Source organism: Protopterus annectens, chromosome 5.part1, assembly GCF_019279795.1.
Source record: "Protopterus annectens isolate FY-2018-M chromosome 5.part1, PAN1.0, whole genome shotgun sequence".
Taxonomy (NCBI): domain Eukaryota; kingdom Metazoa; phylum Chordata; order Ceratodontiformes; family Protopteridae; genus Protopterus; species Protopterus annectens.
The window spans coordinates 345,174,731-345,197,894 of NC_056736.1; the positions used below are offsets into that span (position 1 = coordinate 345,174,731).

General features: G+C 40.6%; 1 protein-coding gene across 1 annotated transcript in view; it reads right to left on the bottom strand.

The window, feature by feature from the left end:
• INPPL1 (inositol polyphosphate phosphatase like 1) overlaps nucleotides 1-23,164 on the bottom strand; it is a 1,746,155-nt gene that overhangs the window by 1,554,622 nt on the left and 168,369 nt on the right. The window lies entirely within an intron of this gene.

The window sequence follows — 23,164 nt, forward strand, 5'->3', positions numbered from 1 at the left end:
GGGAAAAGCCAAAAGAGAGAGAGAGAGTAAATCCAACACAGGTTTATTGCAAAATCTCTGTCTCTGACGTCTCGGCACAAGAGCCTTCAAGGAGTAAAAAACATCACACACAACTTGCCTAAAATACCATAATCAATTAACAATTAAACAATTAAATATTTAAATAAGCATTCTCCAATTTAACTCTTCATTTAACCCATATGGGTACAAGGTATTACATTTTAGAATATACACTTATTCTTTAATTAAAAGCTGTTTTTAAAAAGGGGTGCATCAAAACAGGACACGGAGAGAAAAGCTCCGCAATGATTAGTATGGTAAATGAAATAAACACAAGGTTATACAAGTTCAGAACAAAAGGAAGGTGCAGGTGTATGCTCACAAAGTAAAATCTGCACAGGATAAGCATACAATAAACTACAAGAGCACTGGAAAAACATACAGGTGTTGGGCATTACATTCTGTACTATGGTTACATTCATATAGTGGTTAGTACAACACACAAAAAATACAATAAACTCAAGTTATTTAAGTACATATCAAAAAAGAGGAGCTTGCATTTACTTCACAGTGGATAAAAACAATATATAATGCAACAGCATAGGAAAATGTACAGTTCAGTTGCTGGGTCGGTGTTACATACAGTTATATTAATAAAAGTACTTTTCATATTTATACAAATTTGTATGTAGGTTGCATTGAGTTTGTACACATGAAATTTTCTTACAGAAGAATGATTCAGTACAAGCAGTCTGTTAATACACAATGGGATACGACTACACTCTCTGGGTGGGATTACAAAGTTCTGCAGCAACAGTAGGAGAAATTGTATTGTGTAATGCTGGGTGGTAGAGAAGGGTTGAAGGGGAAAAAGTATAGTTGCGTACTGTTATGTAGAGAGTACTTTATGTAGAAAAACTATAACCGAGTACTAATTTGTAGATAGAGTCTTACAATTCCATTATGGGGAAGTATCATCAAAGAAACCCCTCACCACAGCTAACTCCAGGATGGGTAAAGGAATGTTTTTGAGGGATGAAACTCTACAGAGCAGCAGTCAAAAGTGGTTAAAACATAGATAGAGAGAGAGAAATGATCAGGGTGGGGATAAGCAGAGCCCAAAATCAGTTATAACATATACACTGCCTGTAACCTGAAGGGCAGCACAGCGATATATTTGGCTTACTGGCCATCGGTAGCTCAACATTAGTAAGGAAAAGCAGAGAATGTTTTGGCAGGTATACTGAAAATTGTTTTTAGTGGACAGTGTGCTGAGGTACAAAGTGGAGTTCAATGAATTAAGACTAATGAAAAACGTTCTTAATACCCGAAAGTTTAAAATATAGTTCATACCCATAACAATGAATATATAATAGGTGAGGGTGACACAGTGGTGCAGCGGTTAACATTGTCGCCTCACAGCAAGAGGCTCTCCGGTTCAATTCTCGACTGGCGTGCCTTCTGTGCAGAGTTTGCACGTTCTCTTTGCTTTTGCGTGTTTCCTCCGGGTATTCCACATTCTAAAGACATGTGTCTGGAGCATTTCTCACCGGGCCTCCGCTGAAAATAGGCTCTGTCCTAGTCGGACTTTCCCGGTCAACAAATGTTAAATAAATGAAATAAAATTAAATAAATAAATATAAAATGCAATATTCAGCATTTTAAAATATCTGTGACAGAAACTTTTAACACTACACTGTTTTATAAGAGGAGAGAGAGAGGGTACATTTTTAGTAATGCTGAATCAGCAACTCCTATCCCGAGATGCCTGCAGTGGGCAGTGAAGCTGTGACATTTTAAAAATCACACTTAATAGTAATAAATACTACAAAACACTTAAACCTAGAAAGCAACATTTGGTGTTGCAGTACTTTTCTTACTAAAGCTGTAATATATGCTTTAAATGTTATAATGAACTAAAGCTGTAACATTTAGCTCAGCATATTGCCATGATGGAAAGACTGCAGCTGTGGCATTCCTTCATTGCATTTAATCAGACAGAACATACACCGATAATGATGTAGTACATTTATGCAGTAATAAACACTATTGCGGGATACTCAAATTTTACATTTCTGACAGGAGGTATGATGTGAGGAACGGGGAATTCCTGACTGAATCTTTAAGACTTTGCACTGTAACTTATAGCAACAGTGAAATAACACTCTACTATTAAAAACACAAGATACGCTTTGTTAGTAACACAACTGTTGGAGCAAAATTCTGATAAAGTTAGATAAAGCATGCTGAAATGTCTGGGAAACACACTTTACAAATGAATTAAAAATAAAAAAGAAGGGGAATAATTTATTTGCAACAAGTCGTTACAGTGCTGCTGACAAACTCTGAGATGCCCAATTGTGGATGGGGAGTCCAAAAGTACAACAATGGAAACATAACCTGCAGTAGCTAAAAAAAGAAAGAATATGAGGTGCAAATAGCTAGCAACTATTTTTTTTTTAATCAAAACAGAACACATACTAGAATATTAGTAAACTGCACTACAGTGGTGCTGTCAAACCCTATTTTGAAATGCCTGATAAGACAGACAGGAATAACTGTCTTGATTTGATATGACATCCACAGTAACAGAAAAATAAAATGCACTCTCCAGAAAGCAGTATTTGCGACTATGGCACTTTTCTCAGTGGAGTTGACATTCTGCTTTGTATTTAATAATGACTGGGACAGACTGCAGAACACAATTTGTTAAAAGCACAGCACTCTTCTGAAATATCAAGATAACACAGCTATGAAACTTTTCCTTTTAAGTGATGGCATGATGGAGAGAGCGTAATTGTGGCATTCTGCTTTGGTTTTATCAGAGAGAACTCACACTGTTCATATAGCATTATTCTGTGATAATTAGTGCTGTTCTGAAATTACCAAATTATAATTCTCTGTGCTGCGATATGGTGGAAGGGGTCTTCTGACAAGTAATATGCAGTAAATAAATGTGAGACATTCATTGACAGCAATATTTTATTTATTTTATTTATTTATTTTACATTTGTTGACCGGGATAGTCCGACTGGATGCATGTCCATTTTCAGCGGAGGCCCGGGGAGAAAAGCTCCAAGGGTAAGCAGATATAGCATTACATAATACCAGCATTACATATTACAAACAGATTATTTACAGAGATTACATAAGTAAGCAAGTTAAACAAGTTCCACAGGTTAAAGTTAGTCCTGAGCACAAGTCAGGATTAAATTAAATTACACAGTAAACTGGCTGACAGATTTTTACACATTCGAGTTAGCCAGGCTTGATACATTGACATAGCCAGTGAAGTGACAAATGTTGTTTGAGTCTAGTTTTAAATTGACCTAAGGTGGAAAGTAAGGTAATATCAGCTGGAAGTGATAACATTACTGGAATGGACCTGCGACAAAAAAAGCAAATGTAAGACATCCACATATACCAACATTTAGTACTGTACTGTTGACATGAAACGAACAAAAAGGAACACACATTATTTACAACATGGTGTTACAGTGTTGTTGACACTCCCTGTTCTGAGATATCTAATTTTTTGAGGAGGCTGACTGGATCTGTACCATTCTGCACTGCATTTTATAGCAAAGTAACGGAAGGTTATTGTCTAATTTACATCTGCAAAATACTCAAACAGTAGAGGTTACTGCTTTAAGCAGGACATACAGCAACAAACATATCTGCTAATGCATAATACTTAAACATACTAACAGTATCAACTGTTTGCACAAGAAACAGATTTACTCATCTCTGACAGTAAGCTTCAACATATGTTGACAAGAGAAGTGACTTGTGAAACGCACATACCATACTGGAAGCACTGTTAATCCATGGCACCAATGTGTCCATGGCACAATAACACCGCTTTCTACAACATATAGGCTTGCAGAGTAATAAAAGCAAAGTTGATGGAACAATTCCAGTCTCATAGTATGCTTTAACATTATGCTAAATGAGCAGTGCTTTGAACGACACACGCTGCACTGAATATGCTGCTGCTGCTCCGTAACACCCAGTTTATGAAATGCAAATACAGTCTTCCTAGTGTTACACATTACTATATACACACAGACAGTAGCACTGCTTTGTGCAGCATGCACTGTAATTTAACACATTATAACACCACAATATCCATCTGACAAATACAAATGTCAACAGTGCCACTGGTCTGACAACACAAATTAAATCCCTCAGTACTGAACACACACAACAGAATCGTAACTACTGTAACTATAAGCTAGTAAAACCACTCTTTGCTGTAGCACTTTAATGAACATCTTGCTACACTATAACCTTTTTTCTACACTGAGTACCACTATTTTACACAAAAACTATTAAAGCAAATTGTGAGGTAACTGCCAAACTACAAGGAACAGTTCCACAAACTACTACTATTACACAAACACTCTGTTAACCATGGTTTCGTCTACAATAATATAGACTTCTTCAGAACCAGAGTGTCTGGTGTTCCAGTGTCTATGCCTGTGTTTTTCCACTATTAAACATTTTGGATATCCGTATCTCCAGTTGTTAAACTGTGAGGTAAAACAACTTCATAATTTCAAAGCTAATATCGGCTAATGGAGTTCTCACGTTTTGCTCCACATACAGTCATGATAAACATTATGCTGCATTGTTAAATGCCTGCCAAAAGGCAGTATTTCCCACTGTATGGAAAAAAAAAAAGAAAAAAAGAAGGGTACCCGTGTACGCTGGTGTCAGAGAGAGATAAAGTTAATAACTCCCCTCCTATAGAATGGTCTTCCCATCCATGTGAAGCTGAATCCATCTATTACCCAGTTTAAGTGCAACAAAGACCAGTGGATGTGTAACAGGAAATGTACACCGGGCCTGGCACCAATGACCCTTATGGACAAAGGTAGCTTATAAATGCCTGGATCTCAATGACCTATTCAGATACAGGACATCATCATCTTTTGGGAAAATTTAGCTAGGCTTAGGAAGGCCCCCTGGGTCATTAGCCTAGTAACAATCTATGAATGTGACTACACCTAGGAGACCAGAAATAAACTAGAGACTCAGGCAAGGAGTATGAGCACTGCCCATCCTGTAAGGATGTAAAAGTGATTCCCACCCAGCTTGTCCCTCTGCTCTGATGACAGGGAAACTGCTGAAGAGATGAGGGCCATCATGCTGTGGGGAATTGGTCCTGGGAGGACGTAAGCAAGGTAACACACGTCAGTGACAGGAGCCCCTGTTAGTACATGTAGGAGGAGCCCCTGTTAGTACATATAGGAAAGCATGCATGCATAGACTATGAGACACAGGCGGACCTAATGGTGATGCAACTGCTTACATCACCATCAGTGGTGGGGATAGGCCATTAAAAAAATGGAAAGAGTTATTGTTGTCAAGATGTCAGCTAGTGTATGAGGCACCATTGTAGCTGCCTTGATGACAGTCACCCTCAGACAGTGCATAATTGATTGTGGGAAGGCTTGATGGTCCATCAGACATGGGGGCAAAAATTAAATGTTCCTGACTAAACGTAAAACATTTTGTTTTTCATGTTACAGGAATGGCAAACTTGCATGCACATTTTTAAAAATGATTACAGAAAGCAGCATTTTAAACTGCAGTAATGAACTTAAAATAAATGTATTATGCCACTGCTACTTAACGCAATTATCAAATCCATTGTACATCTATTAGCTTCATTAGTAATGAAAGATCCATTTGAAATTGCTACTGCAAAACTATGGCCCCGGCAGTTATTTTGAGAAAGTCTCAATTCAGCAGCACCCGTCCCTGTGGAAAGATGCATTTGAAATTTTGATTACTTTGCATGCTGCCCACAAAGCAGCTCCACTGCAGTAACCTATTGCTTGAGCATGCAAACCTGCTGCTCTTTGTAGATATGTAAATGGGTTTTAAAATGATGTCATGAAGAGAGAGGGTAAAGTGACACGTTTAATGTAGTTGTTTCTGCCAAAGGAGCAAAGGAGAAGGACAAGAAAAAAATGCAAATAAGCCAGAGAAAATAAAAACATGATGGAAAGAGAATTTTCCCCTTTAATAAAAATGCTTAATGAAACATGTCGGCAGCACAGGACCAACATCCTGACTCAAACATAGAGCAAAGCCCCTGATAAATCAATATTTTATTTGTATTGCTCCCTATTAAAAAAAATTCAAAAAGTAACAGAAGAAAATGCAAAGAAAAAAATGCGGAACAGTAATGTAAAAAATTGTCGAAAACAGTAAAGAATGAAAATAAAACATATTTAAGACAGAAAACATTTGCCAAAGAACCTATCAGACATAAATGAGATTCTACAGCAAAAGTAAAATGCAACATTCAACTATCAAAATATTTTAAGCAGGACAGATGCCTCCTTCAAATCTTAGATTATAAAATGATAGCAATATATATCAATAGAATTTAAATGAAAATAAATGCAATATAAAAGTAAATTAATGGTATCATGCAGTGAGAAACAAATCAAAATGTCAAAACATGCAAACAAAATGAAATTCATGGAACACGTTTTCTAAAAGTGTCGTACGGTGAAAACGGATGTTAGTATCACTGAGGAAACATTTAGCTTTTTCTCCACAGCTATGATCTTCTGGCAAATGGTACAATATCATTACGTATGTTATATAAACAGCCAACTTTCAAAAATTTGCATTTCTGTTTATTTTTTTCACTTATAGTTTTTATTAAATATTTGCAAATTAAAACCCTCTGTTGAATCTTACTAACCATCTTTAAATTTATACAAGCAGAACTGACTCAAAGATAATAACCAGCTATGAAGGATCAAAGGGCAGTGGATATTTAGTTCAGTAGCAAAACCACAAGTACACCAGGTGACAAAGGGTTTGAATCCAGTTGACAGAACCCTCTCCTCTTACCTCCCAACACTATGACTTGTGAGAGATGCACATATATAGCCAAATTGGAAGCCAAGCCCTCTCCAGCCAAGACTGGATTAGCCAGTCAAGAGGAGAAGGTTAAGACCCGTACCACACCATATTCAACATATAGCCCTCCAGAACATACACCACCACAACCCTCACATAGTAACACAAAACACACACCTACTTTTGCGCAGCCTCTCAATAAAAATTTGCACAGAGACCTCTAAGGCAGAAACGCAAACAACCACCACATCCCAGCACAAACCATGAGACACACAGCTCACATAAACGGTGTGCCACTCAACCAAAGCCCATAAGGCAAAACAACTTACCCAATACACTAGTCATAGGTGACTCAATAGTACGGCACACTGATATCCCACTCACTAGGTTAAATAAGGAGAAAGTTACGGTCAGCTGCGTGTCGGGTGCCAGGATCTGCCACATAACGCACACACTTAGGTCACTGCATAACAGGTACAAACATGACTCTGTCATTCTCCATGTTGGTGTGAATGACCTGAGATGTACCTCCCTGGACTACATGAAAAGAGACAGAGGAGCTCTCGGATCTTGTAGCCCAGGCAGACATGACCCTAGCTCTGAGTAGCATCCTACAGTCACCCTGAATGATACCATAGTACAAGCAGAAAATGATTGACTTCAACAATTGGCTAACTTTCTGGTGTCATTCTAAGGGGATTCAGTATCTGTCTGCCTGGGAAGACATGATCGACAGACCTCGATGCTTCACCAGAGATGGCCTGCACCTGTCACCCCAGGGATTCTGGATACTGGCCAAGGCTCTTGCCTTGCTTGACAGGGGCACTGGGAACTAACTTTGGACGGCATGATGCCAGGGAATCTACTTGGGCTAGGCTTATATAGGCTCCAGGGCCGTTAGCCTAGTACACACCTATAAACCTATGAACAATCTAATCATACCTCCCCTCTGAACGTTGTCTCTACTTCCTCATAATGGCAACTGCCTAAGCAACCAACTCAGCAACATATCAGATCACGACCATTTCACAATCACAAAACACTAAGTATCACACTATGTGGCTGGTAGTTATCCCTATTAACAAATGTAGTACAAAGCCGTTCTGAAGTCTCGTGTATTAAGGGACGAAAGCGCTTAATAAATTACATTCTAGTAGTTTCAAGCATCCGTGCTGTCCTTTGTTTGTTGTTTTAGTACAAAGCTGTGAAATAACCATGATATTTTTGGGACATGTAATAACACAACAGGCTTCCTTACTCTCAACTGCTGTCTTTAAGCTGGTCTATCCTAGTACCTACCTCTCTGTCACAAGTATGCTGTCATTCATCTGTGCTGAACTTTAAACTCCTATCCAGAAGAACAATACACTCAAATAATCCACTGTGAAGCAACATGTTCAACTCTGACCTAAAAAGCTGTACACTGGAATAATGTCAGAATATTAAGGTAAGGGAAAGGGTTGTAGACTTGCAGCAGAAATCCAACTACAAAACCACTTTATAGCCGACTATCTAAAACTACACTATCTCTATCTGGATTTATTTATTTCCTTGTGCTTAGTTTGAAAAAAAAAGTGCATTTTGCCTCTCATTGTGTGTTCTGCTAATTAGCTAGATAATGAATTCAGAGCAAGTTAAGTGTCGGAGAAAACAGTGCATTTTTTACACTCCATTAAGCCATTTTCTGTGTTTTCACATCAAGAGGGCTAAGGATTTTCCATCTAGTGGCAGTACATGGTAGCCCGGTGAATACAAGTTGGGAAACACACCACAGAGTGCAGTTGTTTTATTGGCGACAGGGCTTAGTAGTCGGCTTACATTGCTTTTAGTGCATGTATACATTTGGCACAAGTGAGCAGCTCTTGGCTCATTTCCACAGAGCTCAGCAACATTGACATCCTTGTCTGTGCCTAAAAAGTATTTGTCTTGCATCTGGTTCCATCCAGCCAAAGCAAAGTCCTTTTACTGAATAATCAGACTGGTATAAACTGCTTCACGGTATCAACAGCAGTGTGTTTTCATTACTAGTGGCTTCCCCTTGTGCCTGCCCTTAAGTTTGTTTGTGGTAGCATTGCACATGGGTCACCCTTGCTGTGTTTTTACATTATAACAACTGGGATCATTCACCTAGTGGCAGTAGGTGTTTGCCTGACCCATCCGAGCTGGGAAACAAAAAATGTCTCAGTGTAGTCATTTTACTGACCAGTGGGCTCAGTAGTCAGTTTTCTATATTTTTGGTGCTCAGTATAGACGCAAACATCTAGAAGCATATTTGACCTATAGAACTGCCCATAATCTGTACCCTATAAAGCAGTAAATATAGAGCAAAGACCTTGAGCACTGACAAACTTACAGCTGCTAGTTTGCATGCAGAGTACTAAGATCACTGCATTTAGTACGATTTAATATTTTATAGCCTAGTCTGCCTCCAACCCCCCCCCCCAAAAGGCACCCCTAACAGCCTTCTGTTAACTCCCATATGCCAAACCCTTGTAGCTTATCAATTAGAGGACACGACAACATGGTTATGCAATTTCCTAACTTCTCTACAACCAGCCTGGTGGACATGTGTATCTTGAGACAATGTACAATTACCTCTCGTTTACAGACAACCACTTAATTCTTAAAGTAACATACTGTACGAGCAAGGTGTACATCCACAATGTCACTGGAGTCTAAACAAAGATGATGCCACAGTGCGAACAAAAGATGACCGACTACACAGGGGTCCAGGGAAGAAATAGCCAGGGAATTGTTATGGCTAGGCTTGCATAGGCTCTAAGCCTGACAGCCTAGTACCAACCTATGAAACTATGAACAACTGGCTAAGTTTCTGGTGTCATTTTAAGGGAAGCCAATATCTGTCAGCATGGGAAGACATGGTTAACAGACCACATTACTTTGCCAAGGATGGTCTGCACCTGTCCCCTTCTAGGCTTTCAAATACTGGTTAAACTTCCTCCCCCATACAGCCTTACTATCCAATGCCAAACTGACGATAATGACATACAAATCAACCCAACTGAACTTCACGGTGTTACTGCTCAATGTTAGGAGCCTAAACAAAAAAACTACACTCCCTTCAAGCCCTCCTCACTCTGGAGAATAAAGACATCTGTGAAGTTACTGAAGCATGGTTTAAAATATCAGACAGTATACCAGTAGGGCAAGGTTCAATGCATTCCACACTTTTAGACTAGTAGCTGCACAGACAGGGACTAAAAGGTAGAGGTGTCTTGATATACATCAAAGACAAGCATACCTCTAGGCTGGTTAACAGGATGATGTGCTGGAGTTTCTCCATGAACAGGTAACCATAGATAAAATACTGTACCATATACTAGGAAGCTATAGGTCCCTATCTATGTCCCATGAAACTCACAGCACAACACAGACCTACTGGAGATACTTTACCTCTCTATAGACTGGGAATTCTACACACCCTCAATTCTGCAGGCACAGAGATTCCTGAAAGAATAGTTGTGTAAAATCTTACCATAACCACAGATATTCTTCTCTTCTATACGTTGCAGTATTCAGAGCATGAGGGAGTTTGTCATCTGCTGACTCATACGCCCAGACAGTATACAAAAAAGTCTAATGCCACTGTAAGGTATGTGCAACATTGCACAGAGTACAATCCAACTTCGGCCATAAAATGACATTGGCATGTACCAGACCTCAGAACTGAATGCCACAAAACAGCACCAGCTTAATCCTAGGTGAGGAAACATGCCACCAGTAGCCAGGCAAGCTTCAGAGGGAAGGTGGGGGGGAATAATAGTGCAATACATAGAAGAGAAGGACATCTATGGTTACCGTAAGATTTTACACAACTATTCGGTGTCCTTCTATTCATTTGTTGCAGTATTCATAATATGAGGGAGAATACCAACGTTCACGCAGAAGAATTGGGTGGAGGAGCAGAAGCACTCTCCACAAACCCCTGCGAAATAGCCCTAGCAAACCCAGCTCTGGACCTAGAAATACCATATAATTTATAGCGTTTCATGAAGGTATGGACAGAAGACCAGGTAGATGCTTCCAGGACAGAACAAATGTCTAAGACCTTAAAAAAGGCACCAGAGGAAGACATAGCTCTGATGGAATGTGCTCTAACAGGTGAGGGAAAGTTCTTCCCATGTGACACATAAAAGGAAATGTTCTTGAAAATCCAAGTGGAAATAGTCTGCTTGGAAACAGGTTTGTATGGGGCCTTGAGTGATAGGAGACAAAAAGGCGCTCAGATTTTCTAATTGGTTTGGTTTTATCCAAGTAGTACATGGGTTGACCTGTGCACATCTAAAGTGTGAAGGATCGCCTCACTAGAAGATTGAGGAAAAGGGAAAAACGTGGGAAGATTGATGGACTGAATGACAACTCATTTACCACCTTGGGCATAAAGGAGGCATCAGTGCGTAAAGATACCTTATCCCTGTAGAAAACAGTGAAGGGAGAAGACATCAGATCCTGTAACGATACCCTATCCCTGTGGAAACAGTGAAGGGAGACGACATCAGATCCTGTAATTCAGAAACCCTTCTAGCAGAAGTTATGGCCACGAGAAAGACTGTTTTTCAGGTGCAGTGTTGCAGAGATGAAGAACTTGCTGGCTTAAAAGAGGCTAGGGTAAGTTTTTGCTAAGACAAAGTTAAGATCCCAAGGAGGAGGAAGTGGTTTTCTTGGTGGTCTAATATGAAGGGCATATTTTAAGAAAAGTTTAACTTCCAGCCTGCAAGCTAAAGGGGGGAGGCATAGGCAGACATGCAGAGATAGCATAGAGATGAGCTTTTACAGAAGAGTATGACAGTCCCCCTCTTCAATAATTCACACAGGTAGGACAGAACCACTGGAACATCCACCAGCAGTGGTTGTAAATCCTTTTTAAGACACCAGAAGGAAAACCTTTTCCATTTGGAAACATAGGATTTCCTAGTAGTGGGTTTTCTGGCCTCCTGCAGAACTTGTAGCACATCCTCAGAGAAAAGGTGTCTGAAGGGAATCAGAACCCTATAAGCCACAGGGTCAGCTGCACAGTTGACTTCTGTGGGTGTATTAGAGTTCCCTTGTCCTGTGTGAGTAGGTCCATCCTGTGGAGTAATTTGTGGCGACTGCCCTTGGCAGACGAAGGAGGAACCAGTGCAGTCTTCGCCAAAAGGGAGTCGCCAGCAAGACTTTTGGTTGCTCTTGTTGGATCTTCAACATGACCTTTTGGAGAAGGCGGGGAATGCATATAGAAGCATCTCCTTCCAAGAAAAAGACTGGGTATCCAGCTTCCATGCCATGGGATCTGGGACCCTTGCACAAAACTTGGGAATTTGTCTGTTCAGGGAGGAGGCGAAGAGATCTACCTGAAGTGTACCTCATTGATGGACCATGTCTAAAAATACATCCTGTGTAACATCCATTCCTGGGACCAAGTCATGGACCTGTTTAATGTGTCTGCCACAACATTTTGGGTAGAGGGTACGTAAACTGCCCGGAGGGTGAGTTGACACTGGGAAGCTAACTCCCAGGCCTGTAGAGCCAGTCTGCACAGGAGATAGGACTTTGTCCCTCCCTGTTTGTTAACATACTAAAGGGCCTTGGTATTGTCTGTAAACAATCTTACAGCCCCTGTTAAGAGAAAAGGTTTTTAAGATTTGTAGAGTGAAAAGTCAGGGCTCTCATCTCCTTTATATTGATGTATTCCCTCTTCTGAGTGGGTGACCACACATCTTTGACCCTCCATCAGGCTAAGGTTGCTCCCCATCCCAGGTAAGAAGCATCCATGTACAGCTCCTGAGTGGGAAGAGCTGGATGAAAGGGTAACCCTGGATTCCTTGAAACCTGCTGAATCAACCACTGTAACTCCTTTTTCGGGCAGGGTAGAAAGGGAATACCAAACTTCAGAGGATGGGAGTGTTTTACCCATATTGTTTTCAGGAACCACTGGAATTTCTTCATGTGTAACTTGGCTAGTGGAAGCATGGGAATGGTGGATGCCATGAACCCCACAAAAGCTCCCTGTCTGTCAGGGACTGTAGGTGCAAAATGGCCTGGAAGTAGCACATGAGGGACAGGACCTTTTCTGGAGGTAAGGAAGCCAGCATCTTGTCTGACTGGACCTTGAATCCAAGGAAAATGTAGTCTTGGGATGGAACCAGGGTAAATTTCTGGTAATTGATAGTGAATCCTAGACCCTCCAGTAGCGACATTGTGAAGGAAAGATTCTCCTGAAGGGTGTCTGGAGTCTGAGCCTGGAAAAGGAGGTCATCCAGGTATGGAAAAATCTATATGCCCTGTAGCCTGCAGAAGGCTATGATAAGAGCTAGGCATTTTGTGAAGACCCTCGGTGTCGCAGACAATCCAAAAGACAAGGCACAGAATTGAAAATGTGAGAAAGCAATAGCAAAACAAAGATACTTCCTGAACCAATGATGAATGGGAATATGAAAATAGACATCTTTGATGTCCAAGGACACCATAAAGGCATAAGTAAGGATGAGAGGGAGAAGAGTAGATGAGATCAACATTGAAAAGGTGGGAACCTTCAGGAAAGTGTTTAGATGGGTTAGTCTAGAATGGGTCTCCAAGGACCATCCTTCCTGGGTACCAGCAACATCCTGGAATAGTACCCTTTTCCTACTTGGGAAAGCAGCAACTCCTGACTAGTGCTTTGAGAAAGAAGTGTGAAAATGACTTTGGGGAAAGAGTTCCAACTGTTCCCTTGGAGGTTGTGGTATACCCCTAAAGGAAGCAGGAGTCTTCCACACTATAAATTATCCTTGCAGGATGATGGATAGGACCCAAGAGTCCTGAGTTACAGTGGATATAAAAAGTGTACACACCTGTTAAAATGCCAGGTTTTTGTGATAAAAAAAATGAGACCACAATAAATCATTTCAAAATTTTTCCCACCTTTAATATGACCAATACAATTCAACTGAAAAACAAACAAATCTGTTGGGGGGAAAAATATAAAAAATAAAAAACGTACAATACGCTGGTTGCATAAGTCTGCATACCCTTAAACTAATATTTTGCTGAAGCACCTTTTGATTTAATTACAGCATTCAATCTTCTTGGGTTGGAGGGAATGAAACCATGTCAAGTTCCGTAAGCGACCAGTGATCTATAACCATTACATCCTGTAGTCCACTGCAACACTTGCATCAGAAAACTTAACACCCCATATAATACTCTCACAATAATCTTAACATACATCCTAACATATTTTTCAACAATACACAATATTTATACTTAATATTCCCCCTCATCTTTCATCATACCTATATTGCTTCTAACCTCCTTAACCAAATGATGGAAAACTTCTTCCTTTTTTCCTTTCAAAAAATACCTTTGTTTGTATAATAATTTTGCAATTCTCTTTTTAGTAACCTCATACTTACTCTGCTCAAATTTAGTGAAAAGTTCATAACAATTCTCTAAATTACTCAACATCTTGGAATGTAATAATATTCTTTATCCACCTTTGTTTTCTTTTTTAATTTATTCTGATGATCTCTTTGCCTTCCATTACCTGCCCATTATGCCTACATTCTATCAAAATAGCCCCATGATCTGAAAATCCATTTAATACAACTCCACATCCTAACTCAGCAACATTCTCAGAAAATAGAAACAAAAATCTATTTCAGTTTCTTGTCCTCCAATTTTACAAGTCCACAAAGTGTTGGACCATACTTTCAACTTTCTACATTTCATAACATCTCTTATTTTTTTCTAACTTCAATCCTCTCCTTCCTCTTACTTTTCCATAAAGTACAGTTGAAATCTCCATCAAAATAATCCTCATATTCAAAGTTAAATAAGGTTTTAAACTTTCAAGCATCACTTGTCTCTCTTTTATATTAGTGCGAGCATAAACACTGATCATGCTATATATATCTAAACACCATCTCACATCCACCACTGTTATTGTACCAACTTGTACAGTAAGAAAGCCCACAATTTTTAGTTCTTCATTAAACAAAACCACCACCCCAGAACAATATCTTTTTCCAAATTCCAAGTAATTTTCCCATTCCATAACACCTCAACATGTAGTCCATCCTTTTCTGAAATAAATCTAGTGCTTTATAAAGAAATCACCTCAGCAATTCTCTTCTTACATCATAGTAAAATAGCCATTCTAATCCTATTCACCCAACTATTAACAATTCTCAAATTATTCGTTCCCTTTCATTTTCAGTTTAGGTGAGATTTTTAAACTTTCTTTTCCTTACTCTTGCCCTTGCACCTACAGAAGTTTTTTTCTTAAATCCTTAACATTTTTATCTTCCACTTCATACTGCTCATGTTATACATCATCAAAAACACTTCCTACTTCTTCATCAGCTTGGGTTTCACTTATATTATCATCAAGATTATTACTAGTACTGTCCTGTTTTTCAACAAAAAAGTACAGTTGTGCAAGAACTTACCATAACAACAGATGTCCTTCTCGTCACTGTTGCAGTATTTATTACAATAGGGTTCCCCTGCCAATGGCGGCCTGACATCCAGCCAGTATAACAAAGACTTTAGATTGCTTAAAGGTACGCAGTACATCACACTTATGTTCCTAGTGCCGTGTAGGGCATAAGAGTGGCATCTAGATGTACCATCCTCAGAACTGAGAGCCTCAACAGGAACATCAGTCCAAGGAGAACAGAAGTAAATCAGTACATCCAGACGAGAACAGGACCAGGGGGAGAAAGGAGGGAGTGAATACTGCAACAGTGAAAAGGAGGGCATCTACTGTTATGATACAATTTTAAACAACTGTACTGTGTCCTTCCATTTCACTATTGCAGTATTCCTTACAATAGAGTGCAAAAACTCAGAAGAGGAGGAGAGGGCAGGACGAGCAGAGCTCTCCAGGAACCCATGAAGAATGGCCCTTGCACAACCAGCTCAAGCTCTGGAAATTCCATCTAACTTGTAGTGCTTGGTAAAAGTATTCAAAGAAGTCCAGGTAGCAGCATCAAGAATTCAAACCCTTGAAAAAAAGCACCAGAGGGAGCCACAACTCTAGTAGAATGAGCCTTTAACCTAAGGAAGGAAGGCTCTTACCACGAAAGGAATAACAAAAGAGATAGCTTTAGAAATCCAAGAAGAAATAGTTTGCTTGGACCCAGCCAATGCTAAAAAGACATAGGATGAAAAGAAAGAAAAAGACTGATCAGATTTACCAAAAGTCTTAGTCTTATCTAATATAATCTGAGTTGTCTATACTCATCCAATGTGTGCAACACCTTCTCACTAGCAGAATGAGGAGGAGGGAAAAAGGGGCAAATGAATAGACTGATTAAGGGACAAATCATTCACCACTTTGGGCATAAAAGAAGGCTCGATATGAAAGGACACCCTGTCCTTATGAAACACCAAGAAAAGAGGACAAGCCACGAGGGCTTGAAGCTCAGACATGCGTCTGGCAGAAGTAAGGACTAACAAATACAGTCTTCCAACAGCAATGTTGCAAAGAAGCTGAAGCTGCAGGCTCAAAAGGAGCCTAGGACAATTTTTCTACAGCAAAATTAAGATCCCAGGGAGGAGGAACAGGCTTCCTGGGATGCCTAATATGAATGGCACCTTTAAGGAATCGTTTAGCTTCAAATCTAGAAGCTAAAGTTGGTAAAAGACAGACAAGCAGAAATAGTTGATAAGTGGGCCTTAACAGAAGAATAAGCCAACCCAGCACTAAGCAATTCACACAGGTAAGAGAACCAAAGGAACAACCACAGAAAGTGGATCCAGGTTACGAGAAGGACACCAAACAAAAAACCTCTTCCACTTGAATAAGCAGGACTTCCTAGTAGTGGGTTTCCTAGGCTCCTGCAGGAAATAAGTACATCCTCAGAAAAAAGTGCCTATGTGGAATCAAAATCCTATCCCCCACAATGTTAGTTAAAGAGTGGACAAGGTGGGAATGATGAGACATCCCTTGTCTTTCTTGTGTGAGTAGGTCCACTGCACCCTGCGAGATAACTTGTGATGACTGCCCTTGGCTAAACGCAATTTTGGGAGCATCATCTTGTATTTCGAACAGGACTGTTGGAATGAGGGGAAGGGGGGAGGCTTAAAGAAACATCCTCTTCCAGGAAAAAGAGAGGGTGTCTACCTTCCAAACCAGAGGACCTGAGACTCTGGCACAAAATAGAGGAAGCTGTCTGTTCAGAGGGGAAGCAAAAAGATCCATTCGAGGAGTACCGTACTGGTGGACAATGTCCAGAAATGCATCCCTGCGAAGCATCCATTCATGGGACTGAGTAATGGACCTCCACAGAGAGTCTGCCACAATGCTTTGTCCTGATGGAATGTAAATTGCCTGAAGTGTCACTTGATACTGGATTGCTAGCTCCCACACCGAGTTCCAACCAGCACAGAAGACAAGACATTGTCCCCATTTGTTGACATACCACATCATTGTGGTATTCTCTTTATACACCTTGAGAGGACCTTGGGAGAAGAGAGGATGAAAAACCTAGAGAGAGTCAGCAAAAGCTCTCATCTCCTTGACACTGATGTGGTCTTTCTGTTGATGAGGCAACCAGACTCCCTGCAACTTCAGGGAGCCAAATGCTGCTCTACAACCCATGACTGAAGTGTTTGTGAACAGCGCCTGAGAGGGAAGAGTGGATGAAAGGGATCCCTGGACTGAGAGTCAATTGCTAAATCCACCACTGAAGTTTCCACTTGAGACACGGAAGAAGAGAAACTAAAAATTTGAGGGAATGAGAATGCTGAAGGCAAACTGACTTTTTCTCATGGAGTTTGGCAAAAGGGAGTATATGAATGGTGGAAGCCATGAACCCAAAGCTCTCAGAAATCCCCGGGCTTGTTACTGAAACCAGAGGAAGAAGGGATTGAAAAAAATGAAATGAGAGCTAGGTCCATGGGAGGAGGCAGTGATTCCAGCATAGGAACAGTCTGTAGCCTGCACCCCAGAAAGACATGATCCTGAGAAGGAGTCAGAAAGGACTTTTTGAAATTTACACTGAACCCAAGGCTCTGCAGAAGCAAGACAGCAAAATGAAGATTTTGCAAAAAAAATCTCTGGAGAGGATGCCTGAAACAGGAGATCATCCAAGCAGGGAAAGGCTTGGATCCCCCTTACCTTGTAAAAAGCAATCACAGGAGCGAGGCATTTGGTGAATACCCTAGCAGCAGTACAAAGGCTAAAGGGCAAAGCAGAGAACTGAAAAAACCAGGAAGCAACACAGAAACATAAAAAGTTCTTGAAAAGGAATCAAGATTTGAATACAAGCACCTCAAGGTCCACAGACACCAGATAGGCCTGAGGAAGCAGAACAGGGAACAAAGTCTGAAGGAACAAAGTTCGTAAAGAGGAGACCTTCAGAAAGGTGTTTAGATGAGAGATGGTCTCCAAGTACCCTCTTTCCTGGGCACCAAAACTATTCTGGAGTAAAATCCCTTCCCCTTTTGAGAAACTGGAACTTTCTGGATAGTTTCCCCGAGTCAAGTGATTCTGAAGCACCCCTATAAAGAAGAGCAACTGCTCCTGAGGGGCCTGAGGAATGCCCATAAATGGGGGAAGAGCTATCCAGACCATGAAATACCCTAGGCGGATAATGGACAAAACCCAGGCGTCCCGAGTAATCTTTAACTAAACAGGTAGAGAAAGGAGAAGATGAAGAGAAAGAGGAATGTGGCTGAGAAAAGCAAGAAAGTCAGCACCTGGCTTGTCAGGAAAAGGAGACTTCTGTGGCACAGAACTCGAGTAGCTTTAACAGGAGGAGTCAGCTTCCCACCCTTCTCACCCTTGGGGGGATGGGCGAGACTGTCTACGAACAAAAGATAGCTAATTAGAGTAACTTCTCTGAAATTTAGGCACAGGAGAACCAAGCACATTTAAGTTCCTGCAAGGCTTTGCCCTTACCCTGAAGTGACTTAAACAAATCAGCCACAGCTTCACCATACAAATGCTTGTTGTCCAGAGGAGCATCCATCAACTTATCCTTAATATCATCAGGCAAAGGCTGGAGCCAAAGCCAGGAATATCTCCTCATCGCACAACCAAAGGCAGAAGCCCTAGAAGAAGCATCTTCTGCATCATAACTACATTTAATGGAATGGTGAGCTACCTGGGAAAAGTCTCTAACAGGGAAAGAGCAGAATTTTTCCCTTCAGAGTCTGGGAGATCAGAAATTACCTGGCATGACTGCTAAAGAAGTGCCAAAATGTATCTGAACATACGTGTCTGATAACTGACAGCCCCAAAAGATAAGGTAGCAGAGGAATAAACCTTCATACCTAGCCTTTCCATAGTTCTGTTGTCTTTAATCAGAAGGAAGTAACTTACTAGACGGCAGCAACTGAAATGGCTAGTCAGATGCCACAGACACCACAGAAGGTTCAGCAGAAGGACCCCTATACAGAAATTTACCATCTTCAGGCACTCTATAAAAACCTACTGGGTTTCTTAGGGGCAGGGGGCTGGAAGTCAGGAGCTTTAAAATGTAGTAGAAAAGGCATCCAACAAAACAGCCAAAACAGAAGGAACAGCAGAAGGTCTAGGAGAGTCCATTTGCAGGAGCTCGTAATACCTCTTCTGTACCACAGAAACCTGAGCACAACCCCATCAGAGGAATCTTGTTCCCGGGTCTTTTAAGTGGAGTGGAGGACCAAGGGGGAGCTGTAACAGAAATTCAATGAGGAGGATTCAAAGCCATCAAAGCATTAAAACAAGCCCTGAGTGAAATTCTGCCATTCACTTTGTGAGTATTTAGGAACCGGAGAAATATGCACAGTCTTTTCTATTTTCATCAAGGGGACGTCTGCCTCATAAAACATAGAAGGCTCAGAACCTGGCAACATTCAATAACAGTAGTCGGAACTTCCTCTATGACCAAAATCCAAGGAACACCCCTAGGCCCCTTGGAAATAATCAGCTCCGGTTCCCACTGAATGTCTGTAGCAATTGTCCACATGGCCTCCGAGCATGTGTGTAAGGTTGGATCCACACCAGCCTCCGAAACGGTCATGGCAGAGGAATCTAGCAGCAGAGCTTGGCGATCCTCCAGGCTTTCATTTGTCTCAGGAGAGATGTTCAGGAGAAGAATCAGAGCTAGATTTCTTGGCCTCCTCCTTCATGGACATCTGTCCCTTGGTGCGGGAAGTTCCTTCCATTGTGCCTTTGGCTAAAAGCTTAAGATGTTGGTTTTCCAAATAAAAGCCGAATGAAGAAAGCAGACTATGGAGAGTCTTAGGAACAAAGGCCTAACAAACTGAACAAGATGTATGGTCATGGGAAGCGTCAAGACAAAATAAGCACTGCTTATGACGGTCTTCATGGGGAATGTCGCCCACACTAGCATTTACCCTTCTTGGATGACATATACCCTATAAGCAGTAATACAAAGGAAAAAGATAAGATCAAAAAAACCCAATGGGGCACTTATATGAAACGGCTTGGTGAACCAGCAACGGAACGGATGTTCAGACTATCAAGAGATGGCATTTGGACTGGCGGCAAAGAAGTTCTGAGGATGGTACATCCGGAAGTCACTTTCATGTACTACTCTATGCGAGGAGCATACGTGTGACATACAGCATACCTTAAAGCAACCTAAAGGCTTTGGTACACTGGCTGGATGTCGGGCTGGCCATGGCAGGGGATCCCTCTTGTAACGAATACTGCAAAAGTGAAATGGAAGGGCATCATCAAATTCAGTTATTTCTTCATCTTTATTCTCATTTTTGTTGCACATTGCCAATACTCCCCCTTTTTACCACATTCTGCTGGTTCTATTACCTCTTCCTCACTTTCAACTTGTTTTGCAATATACTTCTACCCTTATTACTTTTATCTCAATCAAAACAAATATGTCTCTATTACAAATCATACACACTTTCTTTGATCATATGCTCCCTTCTCTACTCATCTTTCTGGTTACAAATGATTTTGTCACATTCATAGGTAGGTACTAGGCTATTGGCCCTAGGGCCTATATAAGCCTAGCCAAAGGTACCCTGGCTTTCGCCACCCAAGAAAATTATTTTCCTGTGCCACTGTTGAGCAGAGCCACAGAAGTGATCCCCGGGGTGAATTGCAATATACTTCTACCCTTATTACTGTACAAATGCCCCACAAGATTAACATGTTTTATGTTGACCACTACACATTATAGTTCCTCTATTACCATTGACAAAAATAACAGTAGGCAAGAGCTTCACATCATCATTTTCAATTTAAAAAAATCCATTTCTTAACCCCTATTCCACATTCATTTTTTCTTTAACAATGTTTGAAACAGAATGACACATTTTAGAAAAAAAAAATTCAAGTCTAGTATATCAACCTCATCAGTTCAAAACTGAAGTATAACTTTAAGTCTATTTCCTTGTCCAGAGAAAATGAAATAATTCCACTGAAAGTCATTCTTTTTTCTTCACAAAGAAACAAGAATTTATCCAATAAATAACCAATCTCAATTGTCGAGTCACAAAAATGTTCTTTACCCAACTGGATTAAAGATGTAATGTTCTTTGCAGTAAAGCCCAAATATCAAACTGTCCCACACATAATACCTATACCTATAAATGGTCTTTTCTTTTTAATTTCCAATTCTGACGGTCTCTCTCTCTCTTTTTTTTTTAAGTTAATTCCTTCTGTTGAAATGCTTCACTCACTTCTTTATTACAGCAAGCACCTCCACAACATCAAATACTTCTTCTGCCAACTCCGGCCATGCTGTCTCTGACTCGTCACCTGGCTCTTCCTGATGATCAATCTGGGGGCTCTACTTTCAATAACTTAACCACTTCCGTTTCCTTAAAGAGATCCAGATTAGTGTCATCTAATTGCTGACTATCTCTGTACATCCCACAAATTTTACAATCCTTTTATCTGTCCTTTCTGAAGAAATCACTCGACGCTCAGCATCAGAAAAGACACCTTCTCCTAACTCGTTATCTTCTACATCACACACACACTCCTTGCTCTCGGCCAACTTCCTGCTTTTCCCAGTCTCCTCCATGCCACAAATGAAGACAGGAAATGCGCAAATGAACATACACATAACAGAAGTTGCCCTACAGCAACCTCTGAGTAGGGGAAGTTCCCTGATGCCCTAGCCAAATTCCCCTTAGTAGTATAAATATCACCTAGTGTCTTCCCTGAAGACAGGCCACTAGCCTAATGGGACTAACCCGGTCAATGAAAGGACTGATCAATAAAAATAAAGACATCTTTACTAATTCTATTCCTTAAACATATTTATAAAGAGCAACGGAGCTAGTGTACATCATTGCCAAACCCTTTATTAGCTCTAAACCTTTCTGTTAAATGTTGTTTCTTTGATATTATTACTTTCCACCCAAAAATGCTTATTAACTGAAGACTGACCCCCTAACCTTCTATGATCACACACAGTTTTCCCTTATCAACTTGCAGCCTCGGGGTCCAGTGAAACCATCCACAATCTTTAATGAATAATCATCAACCTTTCACCCCCTTTTTCCCCATTTTCTACATGGGGTCAGAGTGTCACATTGTTACCATCTCTCTCTCTCTCTCAAATCAATGCTACTCTCCCACCTTTTTCGACAGTCATGCCTGATTGTAGCAAGTCTTCTCTCACACAATCCACCCATCTCTTTATTGGATGTCCTTGTTTCCTCTTGCCTTCTTCCTGTCTCTCCTACATCTTCTTCACCAGATTGTACTCTGCTTTCCTGCACTTGTGCCCAAATCACTTTAATCTGTTTTCTGACCTTCCATGCAATTGGAGTTACAGTGGCGTCTGCTCTGATGTTCTCATTTTGTTGATCTCACAGTGTGCACTCTATCATCAGTCTAACTTCTTTCACCTTTAAATTCCACAACAGCTCTGCCTTTACTGCCCAGATTTCTGAACCATACAGTAGTACTTGTTACACCAGTGTTTGGCACATCTTACTTTTCAGCTTCTTTGGCATTCTTCTGTCACACATTACCCCAAACACAGTGCTATGCCGGTTGGTTGCAACCCCTCCAGTTCTAGCTTTGACCTCCTCATTTAGACTGCCCTTCTCCTCAACCATTCCTGACAAAACACTTGAAACTGTTAAACTGTTCTACTATTTTCCCTTTTATCTCACTTCTCAGCTTCTTCCGATTTCCTCAATTTGCTGCCATTACAACTGTCTTACCTGTACTCAGTTTCATCCACTGTGCCTTCAGCTTTGCATTCCATTCCCCCATCATTTGCTGAAATTCTTGTTCAGACTGCCTATAATATCATATCATCTACATATAGCAGCTTTGATGATGCTGCCCCTCTGACTTATTTGC